At 49.6% G+C, this 13401-nt stretch overlaps 1 protein-coding gene across 2 annotated transcripts in view; it reads left to right on the top strand.

Moving 5' to 3' along the window:
* The window catches only part of IL17B (interleukin 17B), a 47498-nt gene that overhangs the window by 19604 nt on the left and 14493 nt on the right, over positions 1 to 13401 (top strand). The window lies entirely within an intron of this gene.

The raw sequence follows: 13401 nt of genomic DNA, 5'->3' as shown, positions 1-13401 counted from the left end.
TAAAGCCTGCCTTGCAGTGCTGCCACGAGGGCCGCGTGGCACCTGCAGTCTTGGGGGACGGGTCAAGCAGAGACTCTGGAATCAGACTCAGACTACGCCCAGCACCACCTCTGCTGTTTCCCAAGGGGGCTGTGGGAGGGAGCTTGGGGAAGTAATTTAGCATCTACGAACTTCACTTTCCTCCTCTGTGGAATGGGGCAAGAAACAGTACTTGATGAATTGCCAGTGTATGAGTAAGTGCTCCGCAAATGGGAGATCGTATTAAGGGTTATGATGCCAGACCCGAGGCATGGCAGACGCGCCGTCCCATTTAGGTCATTCCCTTCCGTCCTGGACCAAAAGCATGGGTTCCATTCATAAGCCCATCCCTGGATAGGGAAGATCATGGTCGGGGAAGGCTTGCAACCCTCCCTCCCCGCCCTGCTCTGTCTCCCAGTTTCTCCCTCCAGAGCGCCACAACAGATCGCTGGGTAAAAAGAAAACCAGCTGATAGAGCTATCAAAGTGATGGGAAATCCACTTTGGAGATTGTGAAACATACCTTATGCTTCTGTTACTCGTGTGTAACCATCAAGGATTTTTCATCAAGGCAGAAAGGAAACACAGAGAAAAACTACCAGTGTATGTTGTAGAGAGATCCACCAGTTCCATGGCCGAGAATTCTGTGCCCGGCTGAGCAGTGAGTTGGCTACCCCTGTCATCAGAAAGACCATCACCGGAGGTCAGGACAAGGACTTGAGCGACCCGGAGACAGATCCTAGGACAGGAGGTGTCCCAGCACCAAAATATCTTAAAAGGCTCACTAAATGGCAGCCATGTGTGACTCAGTCTCTATAAATCTGTCTCAAGCATTTTGAAGCCCGTTTTTATTTCCTCCCATACCCTCTCTTGGGAGTTATGGGTGCTTTATGTGTATTAAACACTCTGGGAAGTGGCTTTTTTTTTTTTTTTCCCAGACGGTGGCATAAACAGTCTTGGGAATCCCTGCACTCCCAGAGGAAACAGGTCAATAAGGCCCCAGCTTAGTGTGTGTGAGTAAAGTGTCCTGGGAGGTGAAGGGGGCTTCTTGTTAAGGGGGGGGGGGCATGAGCGTGGGCTGGGTGAGTTCTGTGTCCCCAGAGCATGTGTGCAATTAGGGGTAAGGGGAATCCCAACCAGGAGGGTGAACGGCTTAGAGAACAGGAGACTCATGGCACCTGGAAGATGTCTTATAGCTTCTGGTGATCAAGGAAGAGAGTCAGGTGGTATAATTGGAACCTTCAGGAAGATAGGGTTTAGATCTACATAAGAAGGACTTTTTAAGTTGGTGGAGCCTGCCCAAGGATGAAATGGGCAAATGAGCTCTCTTGGTAAAGTGATGAGTTCTCTGTCACTAGAGGAATGCAAACAGAGGCTGGGTGGCAATTTAGCAAGTCCCTTCCAGCCCAGGGATCCTATGAATTTTATCTCACACTTCCCCCAACCTTCCCCTAACCCCCAGCTCTGACTTCGTACTGATCTGACTCGATGAGAGGTGATGGGTTGGGAGGTAATTATGGACTGAAAAGGGCCATCACCCCTGAGTTAAAAATCAAGCTTCCTATGTTTTCTTTGGTAAGGATAAGACTTTTGGTTCATTGCCTGACTTTGATCCTGAGGAGGAAGTCATGGTGAAGAAATGGTTAGAATTGTAATCAAGCCGATTTCTGAAAAACATCATTTCACACACAGCTGTCCCCAGTGTATTATGACACCCATTTGGATGGCAATAATAATAATAATAATAATAATACACCCTAGATACTTAGATACTTGTACACTGATGTTCACAGCAGGGTTATTCACAATAGTGAAAATGCGAAAACAACCCAAGGGTCCCTCAGTGGATGAATGGAGAAACAAAATGTGGCCTACACGCACCCCGCAATGTCATTCAGCCGTGAAAAAGAGCAGAATTCTCTTCCACCGGCAACATGGGCGAACCTCGAACACATTATCCTAAGTGAAGTAAGTCAGACACAAAGGACACATGCTGTGTGACTCCACTTCTGTGAGATTCCTAGACTAGACAAATTCATGGAGACAGAAAGTAGAATGGGGGTTGTCAGGAACTGGGGGGGGGCGGAGAATGCGGAGTTAATGTTTAATGGGTCTAGAGTCCCTGCTTGGGATGATGAAAAAAGTTCTAGAAGTGGATCGTGGTGATAGTTGCACAACACTGCGAACGTACTTATGTACTTACAAATGGTGAAAATGGTCAATTTTATGGAACGCGTATTTTACCACGATCAACTAGATGATGTATCCGTTGGGATGGAGAGTGCGGATGTAGCCCAGTGCCCTGCTGGGGGCTGAGTTTGTGTTTTGTCTGTCCCTGAGGCTACTGCATAGACAGGCCAGGACAGAAGGTCACTGGGAAGTGACTGGCAGGCGTGTCTCTGGGAAAGGAAGGAGGATAAGCTTCCCAGCTTCATCGCGAGAAGGAAATAACCCACTTCTTGTGTGGATCACCTGGGGTAATGGCGGTGTAGCACGGTCCTCCCAGACCTCCGTGACCCCCCCCCCCCGACCCCCAGGACGTGGGACAGGCTTGCACTGAGGGGCCCTTGGGGCTCTTTCCTGGGCTGGGGAGAATATGAGCTTCTACCTCTCTGGCTGCTTTGGAAGGTGTGGACTTGATCCACAATTTGGGATCTGACTCACCGAGACCAGCTTCCACTGGACGTTCGTGTCTTTCTACCCCAGGCTGTGCACCTGCTGTAGCACTGCATGGGACTGCACGCTGCCCCCTCCTGAGACACCTGTAACGACCGGGGGTCCCCTGGATACATGCGAGGACGGTGGCGAGAGCCTCAGAGAGAGCGGCTCTGGGGCCCGTCTCTCTTCCTGCTGTTAGCATCATGTGGGCCTTGAATGTTTAAACCCGTGGGACGAACTGGGCCACACCGATCACACCCTGAACTGTGCAGAGGAACACCCCAGTAACGTATGTGCATGTGATTGCACGCGTGTGTGAAAATGCACTGTTAGACGTTTGAGAGAATATGGGGATTTGAGTGCTTTTAGCCCACTTCATGACTGTTTTCTGGATTTGATATTTTCCTGATTTACACCGAGCACTTATTGTTTTTCACTATCAGGGGGAAAAAAAAAGGGAATTATCACTTTTCGAAAGGCATACAACATGGAGGTTCCTCAAAAACTTAAAAATAGAAATACCGGGGCGCCTGGGGGGCTCAGTCGGTTAAGGGTCTGACTCTTGGTTTCGGCTCAGATCACGATCTCACAGTTCAGTTTGTGAGTTTGAGCCCTGCGTTGGGCTCTCTGCTCTCAGCAAGGAGCCCGCTTCAGATCCCCCCTCTCTCTCTCTCTCTCTCTGCTCCTCCCCCACTTGCACTCTCTCTCCCGCTTTCTTGAAAATAAATAAACATTAAAAAAAAAGAAATTGGGGGTGGGGGGAGGGGAAAGTGGGTGATGGGCATTGAAGAGGGCACCTGTTGGGATGAGCACTGGGTGTTGTATGGAAACCAATTGGACAATAAATTATATTTAAAAAATAGAATATAGGTGTTAAAAGAGAAAAAGAAAAAAAAAGAAATACCATTCGATTGAGTAATCCCAGGGCAGGATGTTTACCCAGAGAAAACAAAAATGCTAATTTGAAAAGGTATAGGCACCCCCATGTTCCTGGCAGCATTATTTACAATGGCCAAGATACGGAAGCAATCAAGTGTCCATTGATAGAGGAATGAATAAGATGTGGTATATAAGCACACGGGAATATTACTGAGCCGTGAAAAAGAAATGAAATCTTGCCATTTGCAACAACAAGGATGGACCTAGAGGGTATTATGCTAAGCGAAATATGTCAGACTGAGAAAGACGAAAACCCTGTGATTTCACTTATATGTGAAACTATATACCAAAACAAACAAATAAGCAAGTAGCAGAAACAGACCCATAAGTACACAGCGCAAACCGATGGCTGCCAGAGGGAAGGGGGGTAGGGAGTGGGGAAAACGGGTGAAGGGGAGTGGGAGATACAGCCTTCCAGTAATGGGATGAGTAAGTCGTGGAATGGAATGGAATGGAATGGAATGGAATGGAATGAGCTGTTAGCACAGAGCCTGACATGGGGCTTGCACTCGTGAACTGTGAGATCACGACCTGAGCTGAAGCCGGACGCTTAACCGACTGAGCCTCCCAGGCATTCCTATTTTGTAATTTTAAATAAATGTTTATTTATCTATTTTGAGAGAGAGAGAGAGAGAGAGAGAGAGAGAGAGAGAGAGAGAGAGACAGCTCAGGGGAGGGGCAGAGAGAGAAACCTAAGCAGGCTCCATGCTGTCAGTGCAGAGCCCGATGTGGGGCTCAAATTCACGAACTGTGAGATCATGACCTGAGCTGAAATCAAGAGTCAGATGTTTGACTGAGCCACCCAAGTGCCCCAGCTATACCTTGATTTAAAAAACAAACCAAAAGAAAGGTCACAAAGGTCCTTGACAACTTTGTGTTACAACTTACAAATGCCAACGGTGCAAAATCAAAAATGTAATAGGGTGTTAAATGTCCAGTGAATTAGGACCAGTCAGCCTTCAGCTGTAGGAAACCATTCCTGCTAATTCAAGCAGAAAGGAATTCACTACAGGGAATTAGGTGCTCACGCAATTGTTAGGAAGGCTGAAGAAGCTCTCGGCAGGGTCTGGAAACGACTCAGTTGAGAACACCACAGTGCTGTCCCTCCAGGTCAGTTCCTACCTCTGCTGCCGTCAGAAGTGCGGGAATCAGAAAGGGCTGCCCCACCGCTGGCTTTAAGAACACACTGCTGTAGGTGAGTCAGGGGTCAGGAAGCCACCCTTGGCTCTTTCACAGCGGCCCCTCCATGCCCACAAAGCTGGTAAGGGCTCTATATTAGTTTCTTCCTCCCCCCGCCCCCCCACTGAAGCTTTATTGTTTCCATTTGGTTTCCCGCTTGGGAGAGGGCTCCAAGGTGGGTTAAAAGCTGCCTAGTAGCTTCAGGGAGAGGCTCAGGCAGAAGCCCTGACACCAGGGGGGTGCAGAGGGGCCCCTCAAAGGCTGCTGAGCTCTAGAGGCTCCTAGTGATGCTTGAAGGTGAGCCTTTCGAAGAGATACTCACCCAGCCAGCTGGGGGTTGGTCAGCCTGCAGAGGTGGGACAGGTGGTCACCATCTTCTTGATGAAGTTCACCTCCCCACCCAGGAAATAGTTCTCCGGATCACAGAGATGGGGGTCTGTGCAGCAGAACCCAGGGCAGGCAACTCCAGAAGAGCGTGGGTCAGGTTCTACTCCAGGACCATCATAGCTTCCATGGCGTCCATGCGTCTTGAGATGGCTTCTGCAGGTCCTAGAAGAGGGTGCGGCTGGTGTGTTGGTTTTACATCTTCAAGAGCTCGGTGCCCTTGCACTTCTCCTCAGCCACCTCATGGAAGGAGTGGCCTGCATCCAGAGCCACATGGTCATGGTTGAAGCAGAAGCCCAGAGAGCAGTAGGTGTAGGAGTTCTGCAGATGCATACTGACCGGGCAGTTGATGGTGCCCTCCACCTTGGTGGAGCTTCTAGGAAGCTCCTGGTTCATTGGCAATAAAGCATTCAGCTCCAAATATGGTGGAGAGGCTGGTCTCAGAGGCAGGGGAAGGCTGCAAAGATGTTCTAAAAGGTTGTGGCTGGAAAAGAGGTTGGAGGGTTGTTGGAAGCTGGGAGAAGGTGCATCTCTGGGATTGTTCATCCCAAACACAGTTGCAGCAAGAGACAGATCTGCGGGACCGTCGGGGACACTGCCTATATTAGCTTCTTAGGGCTGCTGTGACAAAGTACCAGAGCTGGGTGGCTCAACAGCATATTGTCTCCAAGTTCTGGGGTTCTGGAGTCTGGTGTTCTGGAGTCCAAGAGCATGGTGTTGGAAGGGTTGGCTCCCTCTGGGGGCTGTGAGGGAGAATCCGTTCCAGGCCTCTCTTGTAGCTTCCGGTGGTTTTCTGGCAGTCTTTGGTGTTCCTTGGCTTGAGATGCATTAGTCTGCCGTGTGCTTTTACGTTCACGTGACGTTCTCCCTGTGGGTGTCTGTCTCGAAAGTCCCCCTTTTTATAGGGACACTGGTCATATTGGATTAAGGTTCACTCTGCTCCCGTGGGACCCCATTTAACGAGTTACATCTGCGATGACCCTATTTCCAAATAAGGTTACACTCTGAGGTGTTGGGGGCTTAGAGCTTCAACATATGAATTTGGGGCGATACCCTTCGGTCTATAAATAATACAAAATTGCTGTAGAAAACCCATATGGTGGTACTTGACATCAGGTATAATGAAGAAGCAGGGATAGGACCTTCATCTAGAACTCTAGGAGGTCTGAGGAATGTTTTCAGCTGACTATACTCTGCATCGTGAAGGCACCCTAGGAGTGGGTTTGGATGGGGGCTCAGCCAACCGCCACAACCCTCGCCTAAATCCAAGATCCTCTGCCCGCCTTCTCATCGGTCATGCTGCAGCTGGCAGAATTCACACCCCTGAGCGCATGAACCTGGGGTACTAGAAATAGCAGTCTCCTCAGAAACTAGAAGATGGGGAGTCAGACCCTGGCCTCTAACTGACTTGTAGGGTGACAGCCACAGCTAATCAAAACCTACCGCCATCCACAATTCACTCAACAAACACTGCGGGGCCCACTCTTTACCACACTCCAGAATCTTGGGCCACGCCTTGGCAATTAGCTTCATAAATTTGTTCTATAAGGCTGTCCCACTCAAATTGGCTTCTTTGTTCTTTCTATCCTGGGATTAAAAAAAAAGATAATCGTCTTCTCCCCAACCACGACCGGTTTCCTGTCACCACCATTTTTCCTTCTTGTGTCCAGGTTATTGTGTGTCTGTGCCGGCCAAACCCAACAGCTCCTTTGACAACACATCAATGATTTATTTTATTTTATTTTATTTTATTTATTTTTTTAAGTTTATCTATTTATTTTGAGAGAGCAAGCAAGGCAGGGGAGGGGCAGAGACAGAGGGAGATAGAGAGTCCCCAGCAGGCTCTGTGCTGGCAGCGTGGAACTCGACACAGGGCCCGATCCCACGAGCCGTGAGATCACAACCTTTGCCGAACCCTAAGAGTTGGGCAACTCTTCTCCATCACCCAGCCTCAGGGCCTGGGTCCGGGTCTGGTGCTTTCTTTCCTTAAGCAAATATAGCTGCCTACTGTATACAACGTGTTGTTGAAAGGGATCAGGCCATTTGTGATACAGTTCAGAATGTTCTCACACAACACTCTTTTATGGAGAGGGGTGAACACTCGGCTCTTAGTGACTTCGAGACACTTAGTGGCTTCTTTGTCTCCGGTGACTGAGAAGGCCTCGGGTAGGTTCAGCTTCAGGCACGGCTGGATGCAAAGACTCAAACAATGTTCCTGGAATCTCTCTCTGAGCATGGATCCTGGAAGAAGGCGGGAGGGAGGGAGAGAGGGAGAAAGACGGCGTACAGACAAGATGGAGTCACTCGTGTCAAGCGGTAACTTCCCTCAAGCCGTGACGCAAGAACCAAGGGCGTTGCACCAAAGACCAGATGCCGCCGAAACCGGCCCAGGCTGACGACGCTCAGAACTGATGACCAGCAGGACCAGAGGGGGGTCTGCAAAGGCCCGCGACTGATGAAATCCCTTTAAAAAGGGAAAACTTTTGCAGCAAACTGTCAGACTTTCAAGACGCTGACCCTTTCACATCCGACCACGTCAAAAAGGGAGCTGCCGCCGAAGGCCGATGCCCCCGATTGCTCTTGGACCAGAACAGACATCCTCCACTGCTTGAACCTGACAAGCAGCACGTGCTGAGAGCCGCCCGGTCAGATGGAGGCCTCATCTCCACTGCGCGTCCACGGGCTGACGGCCCGTGGGGTTCGGTAACTTCCTACCCCTTGTTATTTCTCGTCTGCTGCGTGACTTTGTCTCGTGCTTTGCTTTGTGTGACATGTAAAAGCCAAATTAAACACGTAGTCAAATGGCCTGGAGCTTGGAATCCCGGGCCTGCTTTACAAGTATGTTCACCTTGCTCTATGACTGAATAAAGCTGACGTTGCGGAAAGAAGGCACAACTCGTGTGTGCGCCCTCACAGCGAGCTTGCAACAGAGCGCGAACTGCAAAGAGGCCCAGACACAAGGGCCCCGGACAGAAAACAGCGCTGAGGGATAGGAGAGGTCTCGGTGAAACACGAGAGGACTTCCGAACAGGGAAGAACAAAGGCGTTCATACATTCTTTTATTCACGCATTCAGGTTGTAGACATTGAACTCCTGCTCTGGGCTTCCCACTGAAGCCAGCCGGGGGCTCCAGAGATGCAGACCAAGTCCCTGTTACTAAGGAGCTCCCACTGGCTAATGGAGAAGGCGGGGGGATTTGGACAGTAGCATAGGGACGCGCCAGGCATACCTAGAGGTCATTCCAATCTGGGAATCTGGAAAGCCGTACGGTAGACTGGAAGAGCATTCGAAATAAAAGGAACAGCGTGAACGAAAGCACAGAGGCTCTATTCAGAACTGCACGGAGGCTCACTTACTACATGACGTTGGGTACCCAATTTTCCCAAGCTGTTTTTCTGCTTTTCAGTTTTTCTGTTTGTACAATAAAGGGCTTGGACAACTTGCTACCGAGGAAGGGAGGGAGAAAACAAATGAGACACGCTGGATGTGGTTGCCCCCGCCTTGGAGCGGTGAGCCCAGACTCACTTCTAAGGTCGCTTCAGGGATGCATGAAGGTGAAGCCTCCCAGGCCCGGCCCAGAGGAGAGAGAGGGGATGAAATGATACGCATCATGCGGCAACAGGTATTTATTTTTTCTATTTAAAATTAGCATTTATTGCCTGAATAGGTGATATCTACACATTGTCACCATCAGAAAGCTCTAAATGGCATACCATGAAAAGCAAGTACCCTCCTGAATCTGCCCTCTATCCACCTCTCCCCTCCTCGGAGGAAATCTCTCACCAAGCTTTGCTTGTATTTCCATGAGAATCCATGCTGATGCTTTGCTTATATTTCCACGATAATCCAGGCAGGTACATATACAGCCCTGGCGTTTTTGTATTTACACATAGGAGCACACGGTTCACCCTGTTCTGCACCTTACTTCGTTTCCTTAGTAATGTGTCTCCTATATTGCAGCCTAGCATCACAGAGGGGGCTCCCTGTTCTTTTGATGGCTGCGTAGGGTCCCCCCTGGGGGATGTGTCCTACTGCAGGCCACCAGTCCTGTGTGAATGTAGGGATGAGCATCTCAAGGTTTTCCAATCCTTTGCTGGCATCAGTGAGGCGGCAAAGCCGGTCCTGGTACCCGTGGCATTACCGTGCGGGGGTGTCTCTGTCGCGAAGGCCTGGAAGAACCGTTTGTGGGAGCAAAGGTCTCAGGCGTCTGTGGTTCTGACATAGCCCTCCGGTCCCCCTCCCCCCACAGAGGCTGTAACCCGTTAAGTACTCTCACCAGCAGTGGGCTAGGGGCCTTTTAGTCCCTTCAGGCAGCAACCCCTCCAGGAGGGGTGGGGGGGGCAACTTGGGAGGAGTGCAGAGCTAGAGAGAGCCAGGATGTGCTCCGGAGGGGGAGGAGCCTGGAGCCTGAGCAGACACAGGGCCAGCCATAAGTCCCTGGGGAAATGACGGTGACATAGGGGCTTGCACACCAAGTGTGATGTCGTGTGCACGCTGTCGGTCGCTCTTTGTCCGTCAACAGTCCAGTGGAAGGCCTGCCACCACCACAGCCTTGCATTCCCAGGAATGGTGCTTGGGAGGAGGGGGCGCCTGGTGATGCGGGGGTGGGGAGGGGGGATGTGAGCGGGGACAGGAGCTCAAGTTAGGAGCCAGTGCCTTGAGAAGCAGGCTGTGCCAAGTGAGGACTAATTCAGGAGGCACTCGCTCCCGTAAAACTCAAGAGAGTTTGAGTTTTGTCAAAAGTGTGGATCCGGAACTGAAGCCATCGGATCTGGACATTAAAGACAAGTGACGTTGGACATGGAGAAGGCCACCATTTGGCCGACATGCCTAGTGGCTGAGGTCCTCAGCCCCTCTAAGATTGGTGGTATACTCCGGCCTCCCCGACCCTACCGTTTTTCCCAGGGGGCCAGAGCTACCTGAGTCTCCGTTCCTGGCCTTCCTGTTTTGAAAAGGGCAATTTGACCCTGATATTTGGGGGAGGTGAGAGAAGAGATGCTTCTGGGGGTGTTCAGTGATGGTGGTGGCAGTCTTCTGTGCTGCCAGTTCATCACCAGCCCATCTCTTGACTTGGACCCCCACTCCCCGGGGTCTGAGACCTGAGACCTCCTGAACAACACTCCTCCCCAGGCACTATTCTTAACCAGACCACCTGCCCCCAACAGCCCCTTCCCTAGACTCTGTCCTGTACTCTATGGATCCTCCCAAAGATCCCCAAGGAAGGCAGACGGGTGGGACTTTTCACCCCACTTTACACATGAGGACACCTGGGGTCTAGAGATCGGCCTCCCGGGGAGTGTTCCCCTGCCCCCCACTCCCAGCATGGTTCCATAGAACTTCTGGCTTATATACAAAGAAAGCAAAGCCCAAGCCCTCCCACACCAACAGGACCCCAAAGTGGGTGGGCTAACTAAGGGAACATCAGGAGACATGGAGGGTGGACTGGCCCCTCTGCCCCTTCCATGCTGGTGACCCCATATTACCCACAGCAAGTCCCGCAGCACTGGGCAGCATTGCTAACTGTTGTATAAATGTTATTGACGCTTGTTCTCTGCAAAAGTACCGAGTGAGGGGCTGGAAGTAGAACAGATATATGTCACTAATCTGTGTGTCACACAGTGTCCGCAGTGGATGGAATGGGGCTTGGCTCTGGAGCCCACTGGATCTGAGTTTGAATCCTGGGTTTACCACAGTTTAATAATGAATTTACTGTGTGCTTGCTATCTTCATGCATCTAAACGTCCAAGGTGCTCAGAATGTGAAAGAGTCAGAAAGAATGAGAGATGCTTTTGTTTCCCAACTCAGGAGAGCAAAGAGGCCTCGAAATCTTGGGGGGTGATGGGATCCCTCACTCCACCTAGAGTTAAGGAGCACTGAGTTCCCAGCCCTGGTCCAGGGGAACTCAACATTTTTAATCATAAAACTTTAAAAGTAAACAACACTTTATTTTTAAGTAAGTTGTTTTAAAAATAACTTTTTAGGGGCATAACCTGGGTGGCTCAGCTGATTAAGTGTCCAACTCTCGGTTTCGGCTCAGGTCATGATCGCACAGTTTCATGAGTTTAAGCCCCGCATTTGGCTCTGTGCCGACAGTGTGGAGCCTGCTTGGGATTCTCTGTCTCCCTCTTTCTCTATCCCTCCACCATTTGCACTATCTCTGTCTCTCTCAAAACTTTAAAATAAATAAATAAATAAATAAATAAATAAATAAATAAATAATCTTTATAAATTCTGTCAAGAACGATTTTTAAAATAACTTTTTAAATGTTTATTTATTATTTTTGAGACAGAGCGCAAGCAGGGGAGGGGCAGAGAGCGAGGGAGACACAGAATCCAAAGCAGGCTCCAGGCTCTGAGCTGTCAGCACAGAGCCTAACGCGGGGCTCGAACCCACGAGCCATGAGATCTCGACCTGAGCCGAAGTCTGACGCTTAAATGACTGAGCCACCCAGGTGCCCCAAACACGATTTTAATAATATAGCCTCTTCCCTTAACAAATAAAAGATAGACATTAGAGAAGATAGAAGTAAAAATAAAAGACCCTAATATTTTTCTTGAGCTTGGAATGACCCCCCACGTTGGAAATCACGAACCTAGCTTCGAGAAAGCACAGGCTGCGTTGTCCAAGGGACTTAGAGGCGTGTGTGTGTGTGTGTGTGTGTGTGTGTGTGAGCACATGTGCTGAGTCAGGAATGGAGGCAGAGGGACATTTGGGACAAGGAGAGGGTTTGAGGGGTTTCCTTGAGTGGCGGGGGCTGGGCTGAGCTTGCAATGGGGTCCTGAGTGAGGAGGGAAATGTGGCCGGATGGTAGATGGGCTGGACCTTAACTGTCTTGTCCTGGAAGCAGTTTGGCAAGATCTCCATACCCCGACTTGGGCTGCATTAGCAGGGGAGCCTTTCAGCCTAATAATGATCCCATTCCCTACCCCTTAGTTAACCTCCTTGCCTCCTTAGGTGGTGACCTTAACCATAGGCACTTCGTTATATATTATATTATATTATATTATATTATATTATATTATATTATATTATATATAACATGAGGGACTTCCATTTTTACATCTATCTTTTCTAATTTCTATTTTTGTGTTAAGGGAATATAACGTATTCATATAATAGTATTTTACAGAATTTATACAGATTTATTTTAAAAATAACTTAGTTAAAATAAAGTTATTTATTGAAATAAGCATGGAGGTGGAGCCAGCCCCTCGCCCACCTCCCCGGAAGGGGTAGGGGGTGTGCTAATAATGACAGCGGTTGCAGGGGGTTCAGTCTGAGAGGGCACTGAATAGTAATGTGACCCTTGTCTTACCTGCTTGCCCGAGAGCAAATTCATGTCCACTGCCCCTGTATGAAACGTTATGGTAACGGTTATTGGAGATAATTTCCCACTGGGAGCCACCTGGTTGAGGGGATGAGGGACGATTAGCGCCCCCTAAGCCCTGGCTTAAATTGACCTTGTTTGTCCATCTCTCCCCTTGGCTGCCGAGGCCTCTCCCTGCCTCCCTGCCCCCACCCTGTCCGTGTCTCCCCGGCTGACCCTCCTGGGGACTGAGGCTGATCCAAGGCTTCGTAAACCATTCAGGACTGTTAAACAAATCCTATAATTAGAAGCCAGGTTTCCTAAACGAAGTGAAAAATGTAACGTTACCCTTTGTTTGTTCACTGGATGCTCAACGCATGTCCCATGACCCAGAGGAGCTGTGACTTTGGGTTTTCAAGAAGCCTTAATAAGGTAATGTTTATAAAGTTCTTAGCTTTACAACTCTGCCGAGTACAACTCCGTGAACTGAGGACAAGCCGCAATTCCAAAGAGATTCCACCCCCATCAGCCCCCCATCCCAACGGTGAAGAACGGTGTCCCCTTGTCCTCTTATGCGGTATGTGGATAGCACCAAGACCGGGATTAAAGGGAGTGGGTTCAGGCCTCATTGGTGTGTGACATTCTATCAGTCTCTTTTCGTCTCTGGACTTGTGTTTCTCCGTCTGTAAAAGAGACGAGTTGATGAGACTTGTTTGTTCCAAAAGCCTCTTCCTTTTTTTTTTTTTTTTTAATTTTTAAAAAATATTTTTATTTATTTTTGAGACAGAGAGAGACAGAGCATGAGTAGGGGAGGGGCACAGAGAAAGGGAGACACAGAATCCAAAGCAGGCTCCAGGCTCTGAGCTGTCCGCACAGAGCCTGACGCGGGGCTCAAACCCATGAACCGCGAGATCATG

This window comes from Puma concolor, chromosome A1, assembly GCF_028749965.1.
Source record: "Puma concolor isolate L17-30 chromosome A1, mPumCon1.1.hap2, whole genome shotgun sequence".
Lineage (NCBI taxonomy): Eukaryota > Metazoa > Chordata > Mammalia > Carnivora > Felidae > Puma > Puma concolor.
This window is presented reverse-complemented; position numbering and strand designations above follow the sequence as displayed.